The sequence below is a fragment of the Nuphar pumila genome, chromosome 9, assembly GCF_984573655.1.
Source record: "Nuphar pumila chromosome 9, dmNupPumi1.hap1.1, whole genome shotgun sequence".
NCBI lineage: Eukaryota > Viridiplantae > Streptophyta > Magnoliopsida > Nymphaeales > Nymphaeaceae > Nuphar > Nuphar pumila.
In genome coordinates this window covers 24339029-24359563 of record NC_143257.1, presented here as the reverse complement: position 1 = coordinate 24359563, position 20535 = coordinate 24339029, and positions in this window count along the sequence as shown.

Genomic DNA, 20535 nt, shown 5'->3' with positions numbered 1-20535 from the left:
TCTGCATTACATGTTTGCATATTTTGTATGTCACTAGAGACAGTGTCATTCAAGCATGGGGGGATTGTTTAGATGCACACTAACATTTTTTTATGTCAAGTAGCTAAAACTCATAAAAGTAGGTCTTTAAGAACAAGTTTGTTGCATATATGAATGTTTTGTTTTTGCATAATCTGACAATTTAGAATTTTTTTTAAGTCCCATGTGAATTTTTTTTCTGATCTGATCCAAAAAGAGTAGTTATTTATGAAACAATTCAAAGAAAAGATAGTATTTGAATGTTAGAATGTTTTGAATCACTTTAGTATAAGTATGCACAGTATGTTTTGTGGAAAAACTAAGCAATTGAAAGATGTTTAGAAATATGAGCTTAAAAGAAAAGAGTCACGTTTAGTTGTTGATGTCTTCACGATTCCCAGTAGCTGAGCATAAACATAAGTTGAAGTGTTTGAGTCTCATGACGAAAAGGATAACGAAGGAGATCATCTTCTTGTCTAGTCGATATTTGTGGCCTATTTGGTTCGAGCAAGTAGAGTCTGAAGGGTGTTTACATCTGGTTCTTTAAAACCATCTGGTTTGGGAGCCACCGACTCGAAAACTCGTTACATGAACTTCATAGAAAGCCTAAGAGGTAGAGACATTGCACATGATGAGAGGAAGACTATACGTAAGCTATTAAAATAGAAGGTCTAGTGACTCGAGCAATTAAGTCTGAGGGATACTCTGTATCTGGTGCCCTAAGGTCGTCTGGCCTGGGAGTCACTGACCCAAAGCTTACTACACGGGTCACGAAACTGGATATTTGAAATAGTGCTCAAGTGAAAGGAATTGAAAAAAAAATGATGAAAAATTGAAAATCAAAAGAAAAAGAGTGAGCTTAATGAGAAAAAATTCATTGCTTAGGAATAATTGTGAAGTACTATGCAGAAAATATACAAGTGAGGATAAATGAATAATAACATAATAATACTTGACTTTCTGAGGAAAATCATGAATAATTACAGGTTTAGAAAAGTGAAAGAAAAAGGTTTTTACTGTGGTGGCATAAGAATTCTAAATTTGTTATGAGAGTGTACATTACATGAAATATTTGCTTAAACTGATTTCTTAATTGCCTAATATTTCTGAAAAACAAAAAAAATCATTCTTGCATGACATTGATGTTTGTGGGTAGCATCTCTGCAAACCCTCACAAGACCTTGCTCATCCACTGGGGTAACCCTGGGGTTTAAAGGGCTTGTTGTATGTGCCAAATGAAACTGTGATTCCTACGAAAGTGAGTTAGTTGTTTAATAAGAGCTTGCATGTTATTTGGGTAGTCTGTATCCTCATTGCATAAGTAGGGTGTATTGCTAGGGACTAGCAATTATTCTAGCATGGGGGTATTTGATGATGCATTAAATATGCATAATCTTAATACATTTTCATTACTTAAATGTATCATTTATAGGTTTAGAACCCACAATTAGATGCATATTGAGGTCATTGAGCTACGGTTCGAATTTTGTCTGAATCGGACTTAAAACGAGAAAGTTATTGCATTTACAGTGTAGCGGGTCGAACCTCGGGGCAAACCGGGTCATTTCGGATCCAACTGCCTCATTTGGGCCTTAGATCTGGGCCAAAACGCACCAATATTCACCCCAGTCCAGCCCCTAACTCGAGTTTTAGGAATTTTACTAAAAACTCTTCCTGAAAAGAGGCGCCCAGATAAACTTTTCATTTTAATCTCTTTTCTGGAAATTCCAGAAAAGAGTCTCTCTTGTTTAAATAGAAAATGACGCCCAGCAATAGGCATCTTTGCCTAGGGTTTTGTTTCTTAAAGGCCCGATTCCAACTCCTTCACCTTCTTCCCCAGCCGTCCTGCATTCCTTTTCTTCATCCTCCATGGTCGGCCATGACATCCACGCTTTTCATTGAAGCCGCTGACCTCTCTTCTTCCATTTCCTCCTTCCACGCCTTGCATTTTCTTCTCCCCTTGCTGCAGCTGAAGGTTCATGTTGTTTTTGAAGGAGAAGATGAGTGTGGAGTGCAACATCTGTGGCAGGGGTGTTGTCTGCCCCTCCACAGCCAGTCGTCCCTTCCCCTCTCGGCTCTCTACACCACCAAATCACGCCTTTGTCGGAGCATCTCCATCCAGCGTCTCTCAGCACCCAGCGACAAAGAAAAACAACCCAGCACCACCGAGGGATCTTGTGACACAGATTCGAGACAAAGACTGCTCACCTCTACCCCCACATTCATCGGATCACCCTTGAGGTATGATCTTCTTCTTTTCCCCTTTCTTTTAGATAAAACCTATATGCGTGTTTTTCTATTTTCTAATCTTGTGATTGTTGTGCGTTTTTCCTGTTTCAAACCTTAGTGTAGGTGTGTGTATGCTGTAATATCCGAAAATTTCTAAGTTCTTTTCTATAGCATTGTGAAATGTCTTGAATTTCGTGCCAATATAGAACCCTAATTTCTTTAAAAAATTAATGTTTGAGTATATTTGTAAGGCGTAGGGGGTTTAATAAGGTTGAATTGTAGTAAATATAAACCCTACACGGTTTGAATAATTGAGAAAACCCTAAGTGATGCCTAATTGAAAATGTCTCTCTTAAACAGAAAATGTTGAATTTTCTTTAAGTAAAGTTAATTAAATAATGTGAATTAAAAAAAGTAGGTTGTGAACATATACATATTAATATGCTTAATAAGTTGTAATTAGTGGATAATTAATGTCTTTACATTTTATATGATTTGTGGTTGTATAAAACAAAAATGATTTTTGTTGGAATTCTATGGTTATTTAATTATAGTTTAATAAAATAGATTTTTGTTATAAATTAAACCCATTTTATTAGTTTAGTAGGAGCCAATAGGTGGGCTGTCCCATCCTATGTGGCATCTTACTTTAAATTTATTTTGAAATTTAAAAGTCTAGCGAATTTTAAGTTTATTTAAAACTTGAAAATCAAAGTGGAGATCAAGGGCATCAAATTGAGTTTCATTAAAGTGATCAAGGGCTGGAATTAATTTAAGCCCATAACCTAACTTAGAGAGGGTTATAAAACCCTCCCATAGCCCACGCCCTCCTCATTTTGGGCTGGAAAAATTTGAGAGCTTCTCTCTCCCCCAAAAACCCTCTTCTCTCTCTCCTCTCTTTCCCTTCCCTATTCTCTTTTTTTTAGGGTTTCTTTTGGTTCTTGAGTGCAAGATCCAGACCTTAAGGGGTGTGGAGAGGGATCTAAGGTTCTCACCTTGTTGGAAGGAGGAGCTGATCGGTGGATCGAGCAAAAAGAGTCGTTTATCTATCAAGAAATACATTTTTTTCAACAAAAGGTAGGGTTTCTATGCTTTTCTTGCAAGAACGGAGTTCTTGGCAAGGATTTTGATGTTTTTTCATGAGTTTAGATCATGATCAAACCCTCCTAACCGTGGGTTTGACTCAGATCTAATGATCCATGTCAAAAACACATTTTCCTCTAAAGAAAACCATTTTTTGAAATTGGGTTTATCATAAAAATCGGTTTCTTAGAAATATATTTGTATTTGACTTATTCCATGATTTTTATGCAAATATTAGTTTGGATTGATAGATTATGAATTGTTCCATCTACTGTGAATATTTTAGAATTTTTGAAATTTTATTTCATGCATATTTCCTATTTCTTTTAATTTTTCTTGGGATTCGGGTGACTCGGTTTGATTCACCCAAATGCAAATATCGAAATTCCAGGTTTTCCACTTGACCTCCGTTCAGTAAAATGGTTGTTTCTCCCTCTTTGGAAAGATTTTTGACAAACGTATTGTTGCATTGGAAAGCTAACTCCATTGTGCATCTACTGTAGAAATTTGGGCTCTGTTCAAGGACCGAGTACGTCTTTGTGACAGTCGAAACAAAAATTGATAGGTTTGTAGTAAAACATGCATAACTCCCTCATACGAAAGAGTTTTTACAAACGGTTTGTGGATATGGATAGCTGACAACAATTCCTATATACTGTAAAAATTTCAACTTTATTCATGGAGCCAAAAAATTTCTGTGAGCTCTGTACCAGTCGGACAGAGTTAAGAAATTGGAAAAAAAATTAGGGCAAATTCATAAATCAAGGCTCAAAGGGTGCATAGTATATATGTTTTTATTCAATTTCTTTATAGAATTAGTATGCATTATGTGAATGATTATGCAAGTCTGATTTTATGCCATCTTATATGATTATGGCATGAATTATAAATGGAAGGTTACACATTAAAGATTTAGGATCAAAAGGTCCAATGAATACAAGTTTATGTTTTAAATTCTAAAAATGTGTTGACTACATGTATGTTCATAATATCGTGATGATATGATTGTTTCATTGATATGGATGTTCATATATATTCTCTTTGTTGCATTGTCCATGTACATGCATATGCCTTATGATGTGTGAAAATGAATAAGATATTTATGCTACGCATGTGTTCAAGTGTCTGTTACAAGTTTAATTAAGTGATTTTGTCCAATGCTTTATAAGAATGCATCCATGACCATAAAGTGGTTTAAGTTTAATGTTGCATAAAAAGTATGACTGTAATCAAGTAATCATGTGACATTAAAACCCAAGATATTTGCTGGGAGAGTAGCAAATGATACAAAACTTCGTGGGGCAAGTCTGTTATGGGCACGAAAGGTTGCTCCTCCCCTCCCACGATTTTAGGGGGAAAACCTCTGCATTAGACTGCAGCGTAGAGGTTATTGTACTCATGAGGAAAAACCGATGCATCGGGTTGAAAGGTATTGGGAATCTCTCTCGTATTAACGTCCCTCACCCCGTCTTAGTGAATGGACCTGACCAGGCTACAGCCACCCCTGTATGTAAAACGCGTCCTGTGTCATGGTCCTGATTGTTGAGAAATTCGGTTTTGATGTCACATAATATGATACACTGTCTCATTTGATTTTATAAGATATGATAATATGTTCTCTTGAAATAATGTTATATTATGACTGAATATGTTTTGCCATAAATCTAACGAGTATTTGATGCAAGGATATCTCACCCAATAAGGATGGAGACTCCCTGTTCAAGTACAACTATGGTGCAATCATACTCCTTGAAGTAAAAGCTTGATGAGCCATGCTTTCCTAAAGTTCAAATGAAGAGATCGGCTACCTCAAGATGAAGACTTTTTTCTTCTTTAGAGTCATTTATAACAGAACCTTCAGGAACTTTCATATTGCATATTACATACTCATTCATAATCACTATATCATAAAAGTATACGATAGTTTCAAAAAGCTCTTTTTTGAAAACTAATAATTGTACCTTCTTATAACCTTTCATGAAAAAGATATTTTGTCATATAATAATTGTACCTTATACTATATACAAGACAACATGAAAAAAGGAATGTAGGAAAAAGACAAAAACATAACATCGACTACATGGAGAAAACAAATATAATATGTTTTTGAAAAGACTTTAGTTTCCCTCTTTAAAGAAATATTTTTTATAAGAAGAAGACAAAAACATAAAAACGACTACATAAGAAGAACAAATAAAATATGTCTTTGAAAAGACTTTAGTTATCTTCTTTAATGAAATATTTCTTAATACAAGAAGAAGACAAAACCATAAATCGGCTACACAAAAGAAAAACAAATAAAATATGTTTTTGAAAGGACTCTAGTTACTTTTTCTCATAACCATAGAATGTCGACTTACTTGAAGTCATCATTCTCTTTACAAAGCATTAAATGCCTCCTGTAACAAATCCTTGTTAATATCCTTCTCAAAGAATGTTGACCTTCTTTTGTTCCTCATTCTCTCTGGAGACTTTGAAATACACAACATAAAGAAAACACTTGACATGACTATGTACAAATAAATATCTCAAAACACTCATAGTACTTACACTCATTTAAAGCAAAGAAGTACTAATGTACCTCAAATCATTAATTCGAATAAAGACAAAACTACAACCCAACGTTCAATGTACTATTGTAAGAAATAGACTTTTTACATAAAATATGTATTTCCTAAAAAAATACAACGACTAGTGTGCCCTCTATTTTACTCTTATGGAAAAAGGCATTCTCGAACTTCTCTAAAAGATATTTTTGAAATGACATAACATTTCACATTTCAAAAAAGTTACAATTCCAAAATGTAACGACTACTTTTTAAAGGCTATATAAACACACTCAAATAAACTATTCAAGCAAGGGAATGGAATAGACGTGTGAGCTTACAAAGAGAAAAATTTCTATTCGTGATTTGAAAAGAGAGCCTTGAAAAAGAAAGAGAAAAAGAAAAAGAAAGAAAAGAGAAAAAGTCAAGTCCAGCTCTTTGACAAAGAGTATCCTCTGAGTGACAAACAGAACATTCTGAGAATCCTTCATTCGTGCATTCATATCATTCTGAAGGTTCTATAGGAAGTATTGTAACTCTGTTATTCACTGTATTCCTTCTTTGTTTAAAGAAGTAGACCTCTGTGAAAGAGGGTGTTGCCCTTCTCTGTTGAGAGAAGAAGACCTCTTGGGAAGAGGGTGTGCCCCTTCTCTGTTGAGAGAAGAAGACCTCTTGGAAAGAGGGTGTTGTACTATTTATCCGGTGACTCGGATGTTATAGTGGAAATCTCAAGTGGTTTGCTTGGGGACTGGATGTAGGTCTGGATACTGACCGAACCAGTATAACTTCTGTGTTTTATGTGTTGTGCCTTATTGCTTAATTATTTTATTTTATCGATCATAATTATTATTCACTATTCACCCCCCCTCTAGTGGAATTTCATTTGGTATCAGAGCAGGTTTGTTGGTTTCGACGTAACAAGTCTTCCAGCACAAATGGCATCTACCTCTTATGCTCGTGATATTGAAGGTCAACACGCATCTCGTCCTCCTTTCTTCAATGGCTCCAACTATGGATATTGGAAGTGCAGAATGGCTATCTTTCTAAAATCCATAGACTTTGCTGTATGGAAAATTGTTGAGTATCCATATACATCTCCATCTGCTGACTATAACTTATGGTCTGATGAAGAAAAGAAAATGGCAAACCTAAATGCAAAGGCTATGAATGTCTTATATTGTGCCATTGATCAGAATGAATTCAACAGAATATCTATATGTGAATCTGCATATGACATTTGGCATTCTTTGGAGGTTATTCATGAAGGAACCAACAAAGTAAAAGAAGCCAAAATATCATCTCTTGTTAGAAAATATGAGTTGTTCAAAATGAACAAAGATGAACCCATCACAGAGATGTTTACCAGATTCACCAACATCACCAATGATCTGAAATCTCTGGGTGTAACATATTTCCAGACTGAAAAGGTGAAGAAAATCTTGAGATCTCTCACAACTGATTGGGAGAAAAAGACTACTGCTATTGAAGAAGCTCAAGATTTATCTAAACTTACATTGGATGACTTAATAGGCAATCTTATGGCCTATGAAGTCCACATGAAAGAAAGAAGGGAAGAAGAGCAACCAGTAAAGAAAACTCTAGCTTTCCCAACCCTATCTGAGAATGAAGACTCAGATAAAGAATCAGAAATTGCGCTACTTACCAGAAAATTTCAGCGCTTCATGAGAAGGAACCGGCTTCCAAACAGGCACAAGGAAAGAAAAGATCTTAAAGAAGATCCCATGTGCTTTCAGTGTAATAAGCCAGGCCACTTAAAACGTGACTGTCCCTTTCTCAAAAGAAAGTCCAAAACTGAGGAACCAAAGAAGAGGTTCTTCAAGAAAAAGGCTCTGCATGCTCAATGGGATGATTCAGAACCATCCACTAGTGAAGAGTCAAGTGATGATGAAGCCGAAACTGCAAATATGTGCTTCATGGCAAACGAAAGTTCGGTAAGTGAAATCTCTGATTTTTCCTTTGAAGAACTTCTAGATGCTTTTCAAGAACTATTTGAAGAATCTAGAAAATTGAGTTTCAAAAATAAAGTATTAAAATCTGAAAATTTAAAGCTTTCTCAAGAGAATGAAAAACTCAACAGTGAAAAGTCTGAGTTGAAAAAGAAAAATCTTATGCTTATATCTGAAATTTCTTCTACTAGCTCCAAAACTAAAAATATCCAAGTAGAAATTTCAGAGCTAAAAAGTAAAACTGAGAACCTCATGAAAACGGTTTTCAAGTTTACTAAAGGTAAAGAGAACATGGATAAACTCTTATCCTCTCAGAAGGTCTCTTTTTACAAGAATGGTATTGGCTATTCTTATTTCAAAAAACCTTCTTGTATAAATCAAAAGACCACGTTTGTGAAAAGTTCATCTGAACCAAATAAGGAGTATTATAATGATAATCTTTTTAACTCCTCTAAAGAGATAGACAAACCCAAATCCAAATGGATATGGGTTCCAAAGTCTAAAAAAAAAGGACCCGATTGGGTACCAAAAAGGAGATTTACTTAATGTTTTGCAGGTTCCAAAGAAGAAGAACAGATGGATACTAGATAGTGGATGTTCAAAGCACATGACAGGACATCCAGACCTTTTTGTTGTTCTTCATCATAAAGAAGGAGGAACTGTCACCTTTGGAGATAACAACAAAGGTTTGATAATTGGTATTGGAAATATTGGTAACATAGATAAACCTCTTATCAAAGACGTTCTTCTTGTTAAAGGCTTAAAACATAACCTACTAAGTATCAGTCAAATGTGTGACACAGGTTATAATGTTAGCTTTAATCATGATGCATGCCTCATAGCTGACACCAATGAAAACATCATCTTAAAAGGTATAAGAAAGAATAATATATATGAACTATACCTAGAAAACATCACAGAACATTGCCTCATAGCTAATAATGACACTCAACATCTATGGCACATGAGAATGGGCCATGTCAATTCTAAATACATGTCTAAACTAGCTAAAGATAAGTTAGTACGTGGGTTACCCAACATATCTTTTAAAAAGGATTATTTTTGTGATGCATGTCAATTAGGAAAATTGTCAAAATCTTCTTTCAAATCAAAAAATGTCATTTCAAGTAAAAGACCTTTAGAGCTTCTCCACCTGGACCTTTTTGGTCCTTCTAGGGTAGCTAGCCTTAATCATAATAGATATGCTTTTGTCATTGTAGATGATTACTCAAGATTTACTTGGGTAATATTTTTGAAAAACAAAAGTGACACGTTTTGTCAGTTTGAAATCTTATGTAAAAAATTACAAAACGAAAAATCTAGTTCTATTGTTAAAATCCGTAGTGACCATGGAGGAGAATTTGAAAATAAACTCTTTGAAAATTTTTGTAACTTGCATGGTATTTCTCATAACTTTGCCTTTCCTAGAGTTGCACCTTAAAATGGTGTAGTAGAAAGAAAGAATAGAACCCTTCAAGAATCTTCCAGGACTATGCTCCAACACAATAATCTTGCAAAATCTTTTTGGGCAGAAGCTGTTAATACTGCATGCTACATAACAAATAGAGTTCTCATTAGACCCTTATTAAATAAAACTCCCTATGAACTATTCTATGACAGAACTCCAAGAATAGACTATTTCAAAGTCTTTGGATGTAAATGCTTTATCCTAAACACAAAAGATAGCCTGGATAAGTTTGATGCTAAATCTGTTGAAGGCATATTCTTAGGATATTCAAGTCATAGTAAAGCATACAGAGTTTTCAATAAGAGTCATAATACTATTGAAGAATCTATGCATGTTAGTTTTTGTGAATCTATTGATCAATCTGTTCATATACAAACTAATGATGATGATGTTGAAAGTACAGATTTATTTTTAGATAACACGGCTAAGTCTAATGAAGATGATCATCAAAGAACCTTTGTCGATATCAAAGATCATCCTCAAAAGCAGATTTTGGGAGAACTAACAAAGGGGGTTCAAACTAGAGCTCAGCTAGAACGGATTGCAAACATGGCATTCATTTCTCAACTTGAACCAAAGAAGATTGATGAAGCCATCATTGATGAGTTTTGGATGCTAGCCATGACTGAAGAACTGAATCAATTCCAAAGAAATGATGTTTGGGATCTTGTACCTAGACCAAAGGATCATCCAATCATTGGGACAAGATGGATCTTCAGAAACAAGCTAGACGAAACAGGTAATGTTATAAGAAACAAGGCCAGACTAGTAGCTCAAGGATACAACCAGGAGGAAGGTATTGATTTTGATGAAACATTTGCTCCTGTTGCTAGACTTGAATCTATTAGAATGCTCTTAGCATATGCAAGCTATATGGATTTCAAGTTATTTCAAATGGATGTTAAAAGTGCTTTCTTAAATGGATTTATAAATGAAGAAGTCTATGTAAAACAACCTCCAGGATTTGAAAATGAATAATACCCAGATCATGTTTTTAAACTCAAACGTGCTTTATATGGTTTAAAACAAGCACCTCGTGCTTGGTATGATAGGCTTAAAACTTTTTTATTAAAAACTGGTTTTTCTGTTGGCAAAGCAGATTCTACACTATTTGTCAAAGTAGTGAATAATCATACCCTAATTGTTCAAATTTATGTCGACGACATCATCTTTGGATCTTCTAACAGCACTCTCTGTGAAGATTTTTCTAAGTCCATGTAGAAGGAATTCGAAATGAGTATGATGGGAGAACTCACCTACTTTCTTGGACTGCATATTAAGCAAACCAAGGATGGAGTTTTCATCAATCAATCTAAGTATGCTCGTGAACTTCTCAAGAGGTTCAACATGAACTCAACTGCTTCAAAATCTACGCCTATGAGCACTACTACTGTGTTGGACAAAGATGAAGATGGTAAGTCTGTTGATACAAAGGTATACCGAGGTATGATAGGATCACTTCTTTATTTAACTGCTAGCCGTCCAGATATAATGTTTAGTGTTTGCTTGTGTGCTAGATTTCAGTCAAATCCAAAAGAATCACATCTTAAAGCTGTAAAAAGAATAATGAGATATTTAAAAGACACAGTTGATTTTGGATTATTCTATTCAAAATCCTCTACATTTGATCTAATCTCATACAGCGATGCTGACTTTGCTGAAAGTAAATCTGACAAAAAAAGCACAAGTGGAACATGTCACATGCTAGGGCACTCACTAGTATCATGGTTCAGTAAGAAACAAAACTGTGTATCCTTATCAACTACTGAAGCCAAATACATTGCTGCTAGCCTAGCCTGTACACAAGTCATCTGGATGAAACAAACTTTAAAAGATTTTGGTTTAAATTTTGAAAATACAACTATTTTCTGTGATAATACTAGTGCTATAAACCTATCTAAGAATCCTATTTTACACTCACGAACTAAGCACATTCAAATCAGACACCACTTCTTAAGAGAACAAGTCTTAAACAACATAATTAAATTAGAATTCATACCCACTAATCAACAGTTAGCAGACATATTCACTAAACCATTAAAACATGAAGACTTCACACGAATTAGAAGAGAACTAGGAATATGCAAACTAAGTGACTTATAAATTAATCACACTTATTGTAATACCTCTTATAAGTTTTGGTTTAAATTTTAAAATTGCTTTCCTTCTTATCGGTTTTTGTTAGTCAAACTAAGTTTCCATATTCACGTATTCTTATAAGACACATTCTTTATGTCATTCAACTTGTCATCTTTCAAGTACACATCCATTATAACTCCTTGTCCTATCTCCTTTCTCTCATATCCATAAAAACTAATTATATTAAAAGCCATCATAACAATGTTCACATCACTCAACTCCTTTATTATTTTTGTCCTTTTATAAAAACTTTTCTTACAATAAATGATTCTACTTAGTTTATGAGAACTCATACTCTTCATTAGTTAAAATTGAATGACTATGTGGTTCCTTTAAAAGATCTAGTTGTTGTATTCTCACGTAAATTGTTTTTTACTATATCATCTGTTATATCATAGCCCAACAAACTATCTATTATCATCTCTTTCGTATACAAATTAAGCCTCCATTCTTGTCAACTCTTGTTTAAAACTTAACCTTGTCGAGTTTCTTTAAGAATATAAACAACAATTCATATCAATCATAACTTTATGTCTTTCATCAATCATTTTTATTACTTCTTTATCATTCACAAAAATCCATATATGACATCTCACTTCTCTCTATGACAACTCACATTTATTACTCTTCATTCATAAATATTTCTTTGTCTCCTCATTTCATCTCTCGAATACATTTTTTTATTATACATTTTTGAATCTGACTCCTCCATGTCTATTCTTATTTCAATTCTTATATATTTTTAACTCTTTCTCCTTTTTGTCTCATCATCTCTCTTACCACTAGTCAAAGTCAAAATGTGTCCTTCTCATATCCACGTATACTCATAAAAATTACAAATATTAATCATGAAACATTTTTTTAAGGCACTCTTTTCTTTAAAATGACATATCTTTCAAAGTACACATCACATGATCACCCTATGACCTTTCTTTCCATCCGTGACCTTGTCTCTCTCTTATTGTATATCTCTCTAAAATCGAGAATCATTATAGTCTTGTCTCCAAGCAAACCTTTATTCTAACTCTACTTTATGTCATATCTAAATCAAGTAAATATTGTCCTTTATCACCTTTCACTCTTCTCTACATATCCATATCATCTTTTTATGTATTTAACTCTCCATTCTCGAATTTAGAATCCCTCCACATAGAGTAACAAGTTGTTTGTTTTATTAGGCCATTATTTTCAAGATCAATCACTTTTTTTTATTCAACATGACACCCCATACTCTATTAATGGTTTCTCTCACTAGTCGATAAACTCACCCATAGTAAAATCTATATATTTCAATACTATGTCCTCCTCAATATAATATAATACAGTATCCTCAAACATTGATTTGATTTGTCATTCACAAGTCTCTTAACTTACTACTCACGGATTTCCTTATTGGACTAAAATCTAAAAATTACTCACTTCCAATGTCATTCAACAATTATTTTCTTCTCTCTATTTAATCAATTGGTTCATCTCTTACCATTCCATTCAAACTTTTCTATCCTTATACAAACTTTCTCTCGGTTCAAGCTCCTTTCTCTCCTAGTGCTTTATTTTCAAGACACTCGATAATGGCTTCCTCCTCTACCAATGTGATCACCTCCGCTGATCTAAGGTATCTTGATTTGTTTCACAACTACAACTCACTCTGCTCTCGCCCCATTCATGAAGGAAAATTGATCAACTTTGACGACTTCATGTTCTTCGACTTAGACACCTATCTCCCTGAACTCAAACCTCTCATAGGATCTTCATCCCCAGCTGCCTATTATCCCGAACTAGTCTGACTGTTTTATACCAACTTCTCTACTGATCATGAACAAACCTCAATCACCAGCAAAGTCCGAGGACAGCTGATGATTTTCGATGCTTCCGACCTAGGTAGAATTCTAAACCTACCTTCCACCGGTACCGACCTTAACACCATAGTACCAATCGACCGATCGGTACTTCGAAAAATACTTCTCTGCACCAACTGCTACCAACTTCCGTGGCACATGAGGAATCTCCAACCTCATGCTCAGCTACTTGCCCAGATTCTTCTCCACAACATCTATCCCAAGCGTCCCCGCCAGGGATTAGTTCCTCGAAAAATCTCTCTTCTTATCTACGCAATCCTTTCTTCTCTTCCGATAAATTGGTCATCCATTCTTTTTGACCTCTTTATTCGTTATCATAAATTTGAGCCTCTTCTTTTTGGGTGTTTTATAACTCCTATTCTCAAATACTTCCAAGTACCACTTCACAACGAAGTCATCCTCCGTCCCTCTCAAGTCCTCGATGGTACCACCTTCAATCTAAGGTCCCTGCACATGCCCGGCTCTGATGAAGCAGATCAAATGTCCTCCTTCAATTACTTTTCTGCTATGATGGATATCGAGCAAACTCAGGATCGAATCCTTCGTAATCAAGCCCTGTTGCAGCAGACTCGCAAGCGGAATCGTGCCAACCGACCACCTTCACCTTCCCCACCTTCGAGATAGACTCATTTTTTTTATCTGTAATAACTTTTAAATTACTTTTATATTTGGTCTGTAATAACTTTCTTACTCTAATCCCTCCTTTTTGTCCATGACAAAGGGGGAGAAAACCTGTCTCCATTATTGGAGAAATATTCTCTTTAATCATTATTTCAAACTTTTTATCATATTATTATTTCTATGCATAATGTCTTTTTGACAGGGGGAGCATATTTTGTCATCATCAAAAAGGGGGAGAATGTTGAGAAATTCGGTTTTGATGTCACATAATATGATACACTGTCTCATTTGATTTTATAAGATATGATAATATGTTCTCTTGAAATAATGTTATATTATGACTGAATATGTTTTGCCATAAATCTAACGAGTATTTGATGCAAGGATATCTCACCTAATAAGGATGGAGACTCCCTGTTCAAGTACAACTATGGTGCAATCATACTCCTTGAAGAAAAAGCTTGATGAGCCATGCTTTCCTAAAGTTCAAATGAAGAGATCGGCTACCTCAAGATGAAGACTTTTTTCTTCTTTAGAGTCATTTGTAACAGAACCTTCAGGAACTTGCATATTTCATATTACATACTCATTCATAATCACTATATCATAAAAGTATACGATAGTTTCAAAAAGCGCCTTTTTGAAAACTAATAATTGTACCTTCTTACAACCTTTCATGAAAAAGATATTTTGTCATATAATAATTGTACCTTATACTATATACAAGACAACATGAAAAAAGGAATGTAGGAAAAAGACAAAAACATAACATCGACTACATGGAGAAAACAAATATAATATGTTTTTGAAAAGACTTTAGTTTCCCTCTTTAAAGAAATATTTTTTATAAGAAGAAGACAAAAACATAAAAACGACTACATAAGAAAAACAAATAAAATATGTCTTTGAAAAGACTTTAGTTATCTTCTTTAATGAAATATTTCTTAATACAAGAAGAAGACAAAAACATAAATCGGCTACACAAAAGAAAAACTAAAACAATATGTTTTTGAAAGGACTCTAGTTACTTTTTCTCATAACCACAGAATGTCGACTTACTTGAAGTCATCATTCTCTTTACAAAGCATTAAATGCCTCCTGTAACAAATCCTTGTTAATATCCTTCTCAAAGAATGTCGACCTTCTTTTGGTCCTCATTCTCTCTGGAGACTTTGAAATACACAACATAAAGAAAACACTTGACATGACTATGTACAAATAAATATCTCAAAACACTCATAGTACTTACACTCATTTAAAGCAAAGAAGTACTAATGTACCTCAAATCATTAATTAGAATAAAGACAAAACTACAACCCAACGTTCAATGTACTATTGTAAGAAATAGACTTTTTACATAAAATATGTATTTCCTAAAAAAATACAACGACTAGTGTACCCTCTATTTTACTCTTATGGAAAAAGGCATTCTCGAACTTCTCTAAAAGATATTTTTGAAATGACATAACATTTCACATTTCAAAAAAGTTACAATTCCAAAATGTAACGACTACTTTTTAAAGGCTATATAAACACACTCAAATAAACTATTCAAGCAAGTGAATGGAATAGACGTGTGAGCTTACAAAGAGAAAAATTTCTATTCGTGATTTGAAAAGAGAGCCTTGAAAAAGAAAGAGAAAAAGAAAAAGAAAGAAAAGAGAAAAAGTCAAGTCCAGCTCTTTGACAAAGAGTATCCTCTGAGTGACAAACAGAACATTCTGAGAATCCTTCATTCGTGCATTCATATCATTCTGAAGGTTCTATAGGAAGTATTGTAACTCTATTATTCACTGTATTCCTTCTTTGTTTAAAGAAGTAGACCTCTGTGAAAGAGGGTGTTGCCCTTCTCTGTTGAGAGAAGAAGACCTCTTGGGAAGAGGGTGTGCCCCTTCTCTGTTGAGAGAAGAAGACCTCTTGGGAAGAGGGTGTTGTACTATTTATCCGGTGACTCGGATGTTATAGTGAAAATCTCAAGTGGTTTGCTTGGGGACTGGATGTAGGTCTGGATACTGACCGAACCAGTATAACTTCTGTGTTTTATGTGTTGTGCCTTATTGCTTAATTATTTTTATTTTATCGATCATAATCATATTTCACTATTCACCCCCCCTCTAGTGGAATTTCACTGATATGAGAATGTCTGCTTGTGTCGTATCAGCAGAGCTAAGAAGTGATAACTTAAATGGTGTGTGCATTAATTTGGCATCGCATGCATCATCTAATTAAGAAAATGTAACTAAAGATAAGAAAATATGCATGCATTGAAAGAGCTTCTGCATATGGTAAGTCATTCATATTATTTGTTCATGCATGGTGTATTTTAAATGTATGGATTTATGTTTTTCTGTTATATATGAAAATTTTAAACATGCATGAGTTGTTGTATGATTGTTTAAGTTAAATTAAATGTTAAGCCGTGAAATTTCTATTGAAATCTTTGTCTTGTTATTCTGTCTTACAAGTTTAGCATATTTACTCTACCGAGACATGTTGTCTGACCCTATATGGTTTAATATTTTTCAGGTAATGAGTAGGTACTTACGTGCGAAGGTGGAAGGTTGCGACGGGGACTGAGCCTACCTTTCCTCTGCTTCATGAATTCCGAACTCTGATTTTTACTTTAATTCAATTCAAGGACAAATGTGATTAATTTGGATATTTGTGAAACCTAAATATTATTTCATGCATAGTTAATTAGTTGTTAAAGTTTAAATTCTATAATTGTATGGTTGCAAACATTCATCTGAAGTAGCACGCCAAGTTTTATGCCCAATGTGTTTTTCCGATGTTAACTGCTAAAAGATTTAAATGTATTTCAAAAAAAAAATAATTCCACCAATTTCGGGTTATAAAAATTGGGGTGTTACAAACATGGTATCAGAGCATAAGGAAATTATGGCTCAAAGCTCATCCAACCGACCACCATCGCTGTAAGTATGCTTCCATTTTATTTGTTTTGATGACTTATGAAAATTGTATGTCTGTAATTATTTCTGTTGATATATGCGGCAAGAATCAGAACGTAGATCTAATAGGGTCACATGAATGAGAATTTTTGGATTTATGTCCAACTTATAAGTAATCTGAATCCATGTGTGTGTTTGTAGATGGCCGAAAAACAACCCCCAGGTTGGACTGCTCAGAGGGACTTCATTTTTGAAGCCCTCGCGAATCTGATGGCCTATTGTCAGAACCAAGCCGGCAACGGGGGTAATGGCAATGGTGCAGGCCATCAGCATGATGGTCACATAGCGGCACCAGTTGTCGCAACCAATGGAGCATCATACAAGCGCTTCATGGAGTTGAGCCCTCCTGCTTTCACTGATAAGGAAGATCCGGATGCAGCGGAGGAATGGGTTCGCGCCATAAGCGTGATTTTTTAGATTCTCGAGGTTTCCGCTGAGAGGCAGGTTTCTTTTGCCACTTATCGGCTCCAAGGGGATGCCAAGAGCTGGTGGGAGACGACACGCGAAGTACGCTATACGCCTGATGAGCGACGCGCCCTCACATGGTAGGAGTTTACAGCGGTATTCATGGACACCTACTTTTCCCAGTACGCGCGCGATCGTAAGAAACAAGAGTTTTTAGATCTTCGACAGGGGTCCATGAAGGTGGCAGAGTACACTACACGTTTCTGACATTTAGAGATGTATTGCCCGCATACTTATACCACTAATGAGGTGCGGGCTAAGAAGTATATGCAGGGTTTACGTGATGGCCTGAGGACGAGAGTGTTGATCAGTCGTCCTCAAAACCTCAACTAGGCCATCGAGATGGCCACAGTACTTCAGGTGGGGAAAACTAAAACCAACTTTTTGGTTTTTTTCAAAAACAATCTCGATAGATCGTAACGATGTCTTTGTGACGCAGGATGACTGGGAGTCTTCTAAGAAGACTCAGCCTAGCTGTTTCGACAAGTCGAAGGGCAATGCGAATAAGGCCCCTCGACCAACAGCGGAGAGTAGCAAGGCGCCGCCCGCAAAGAAGGCCAAGGGACAACAGGGCGGCACTCAAGCACCACAGTCTTATGCAGTATGTAAGCACTGCAATAAGAGGCACCCTGGAGTCAGCTATAGAGTCTCAGGTGCATGTCTTAGATGTGGAAAACAGGGTCACTTCATCAAAGACTGCTCTATGAGGCCAGCTCAGGAGGGAGTTGCCCCTGTTCCTAGAGGACCACAGCAGCCTCAGCAGCAGCGACCCCAGCAGTCCCAGGCGCAAGGACAGAAGAAAGCTATTGGACGCGTGTATGCGACTTCTGCAGAGGAGTTGCAAGAAGATGTCAATGTCATTGAAGGTAGAATCCCTATTACAAGGTTTGATGCTAAGGTTCTTTTTTACACTGGTGCTACGCATTACTTCGTATCTATACATTTTGCGAATTTGATTGGCGTCACGCCGACTTCTTTGGGTTATATTCTGGAAGTTATCACACCTTCAAGTGGTAGTTCTATCGCTTGTACCTATCTATCCAGAGTAGAGGTTATGATTGCAGAGCAGAACCTCCCTGCCAATCTTATCCTTTTAGATATGGTCGGTTATGATGTGATTTTGGGCATAGATTGGATGTATGAGCATTACGCTTGTATGCTTTGTCGTGAGCGGCGCATTCAATTTACTCGCCTCGATCAGCCTGTACTTGAGTATAAGGCATGTAAAAAGGAGAGCAAAGGATGACTTATTTTAGCGCTAAAGGCACATCGTTGTGTAGAAAAGGGGTGTGAGACCTTTTTGGCCAATGTGTCTTTGTTAGACCCCAGCACTACACCATTGGAGGACTTGGACGTAGTTCGAGAGTTTTCGGACGTCTTCCCGGATGACTTGCCAGGCATACCGCCTACCAGAGAGGTGGATTTTGCGATAGAGTTGGTACCTAGAATGACCCTGATATCCAAAGCACCCTATCGTATGGCCCCAACAGAGTTAGAGGAGTTAAAGAAGCAGCTACAAGAAATGTTGGACAAAGGCTTTATTCGCCCCAGTGTTTCGCCTTGGGGTGCTCCAGTGTTGTTCATCAAAAAGAAGGATGGGTCAATGTGTATATGCATTGACTATAGGATGTTGAATCAGGTAACAATAAAAAACAAATATCCTCTTCTTAGGATCGATGATTTGTTTGATCAACTTTGAGAGGCCAAGGTCTTCTTCAAGATTGATCTTCGATCAGGGTACCATCAACTGAAGATCAAAGAATCCGACGTGCAGAAGACAACATTCAGGACACATTACGGCCATTACGAGTTCTTGGTGATGCCCTTCGGGTTAACCAATGCCCCTGCGGCATTTATGGACCTGATACATCGGGTCTTTCGGCCTTACCTAGATCTTTTCGTGATCATATTTATAGACGATATCTTGATTTACTCTAAGAGCGAGGAAGATCATAGGGAGCATCTGAGGATTGTCCTCGAGACACTTCGACAACATCAGTTATATGCTAAGTTCTCGAAGTGCGAGTTTTGGTTTAATCAAGTTATGTTCTTGGGTCATGTAATCTCTAAAGATGGAGTGTCAGTCGACCCTGCCAAGGTGGAAGCAGTCATGGATTAGAGACAGCCTAAGAGCGTATCAGATATATGTAGTTTTCTAGGGCTTGCAGGCTATTATCATCGTTTTATCCAGGATTTTTCAAGGATCGCTTCACCTATGACGAAGCTACTTTGCAAAGGAATTAAGTTCGTTTGGACTCAGCAGTGCGAAGAAAGATTTTAAGAGCTGAAGAAGAGGCTTACTACAACCCCTATACTCACATTGCCTTCTGGGCAAGGAGGCTTTGTGATTTATAGTGATGCATCAGGTTCTGGTTTGGGTTGTGTTTTGATGCAGCATGGCAAGGTGATCGCCTATGAATCACGTCAGTTGAAAGTGCACGAACGAAACTACCCCACTCACGACTTGGAGCTTGCTGCAGTAGTTTTTGCACTGAAGGTATGGCGGCATTATTTGTACGGTGAGCAGTTTGAGGTCTTCTCGGATCATAAGAGCCTCAAATATATCTTCTCACAAAAGGATTTGAACATGAGGCAGAGACGATGGTTAGAATTTCTGAAGGATTATGATTTCTTCATTTCTTATCATCCAGGCAAAGCCAATATAGTGGTTGATGCTTTGAGTAGAATGGCTGGAAGTCTTGCAAGTTTTATCAGCAGTGAGTGGAGATTACTCGAAGACCTGATAGACTGGAAGCCTTTTGAAGGAGAATCAGGTCAGATTCAGATTGCCAGCACGGCAGTGCGGACAGAACTCATGGACCAGATCATCGCCCAACAAAAGGATAACCCTGAATTCAATAAAATGATTGCAGCATGCAAGCAAGACCAGTCAGCATTGCACTTAGAGGAGGATGGAAGCATCTGGTATGGCCAGAGGCTCTGGGTGCCCGCAGAGCCTCAGTTGAGGAAAGAGTTATTGGATGAGGTGCATCATACCGGATTCACTATACATCCCGGGAGCACCAAGATGTATAAGGATCTTCAGAGGAATTACTGGTAGCCTGGCATGAAGAGGATGTCGCTGAGTACGTGACGAGATGCTTAATCTGCCAGCAGGTCAAGATAGAGCACCAGAGACCAGGCGATATGATGCAGTCGATTGAGATTCCG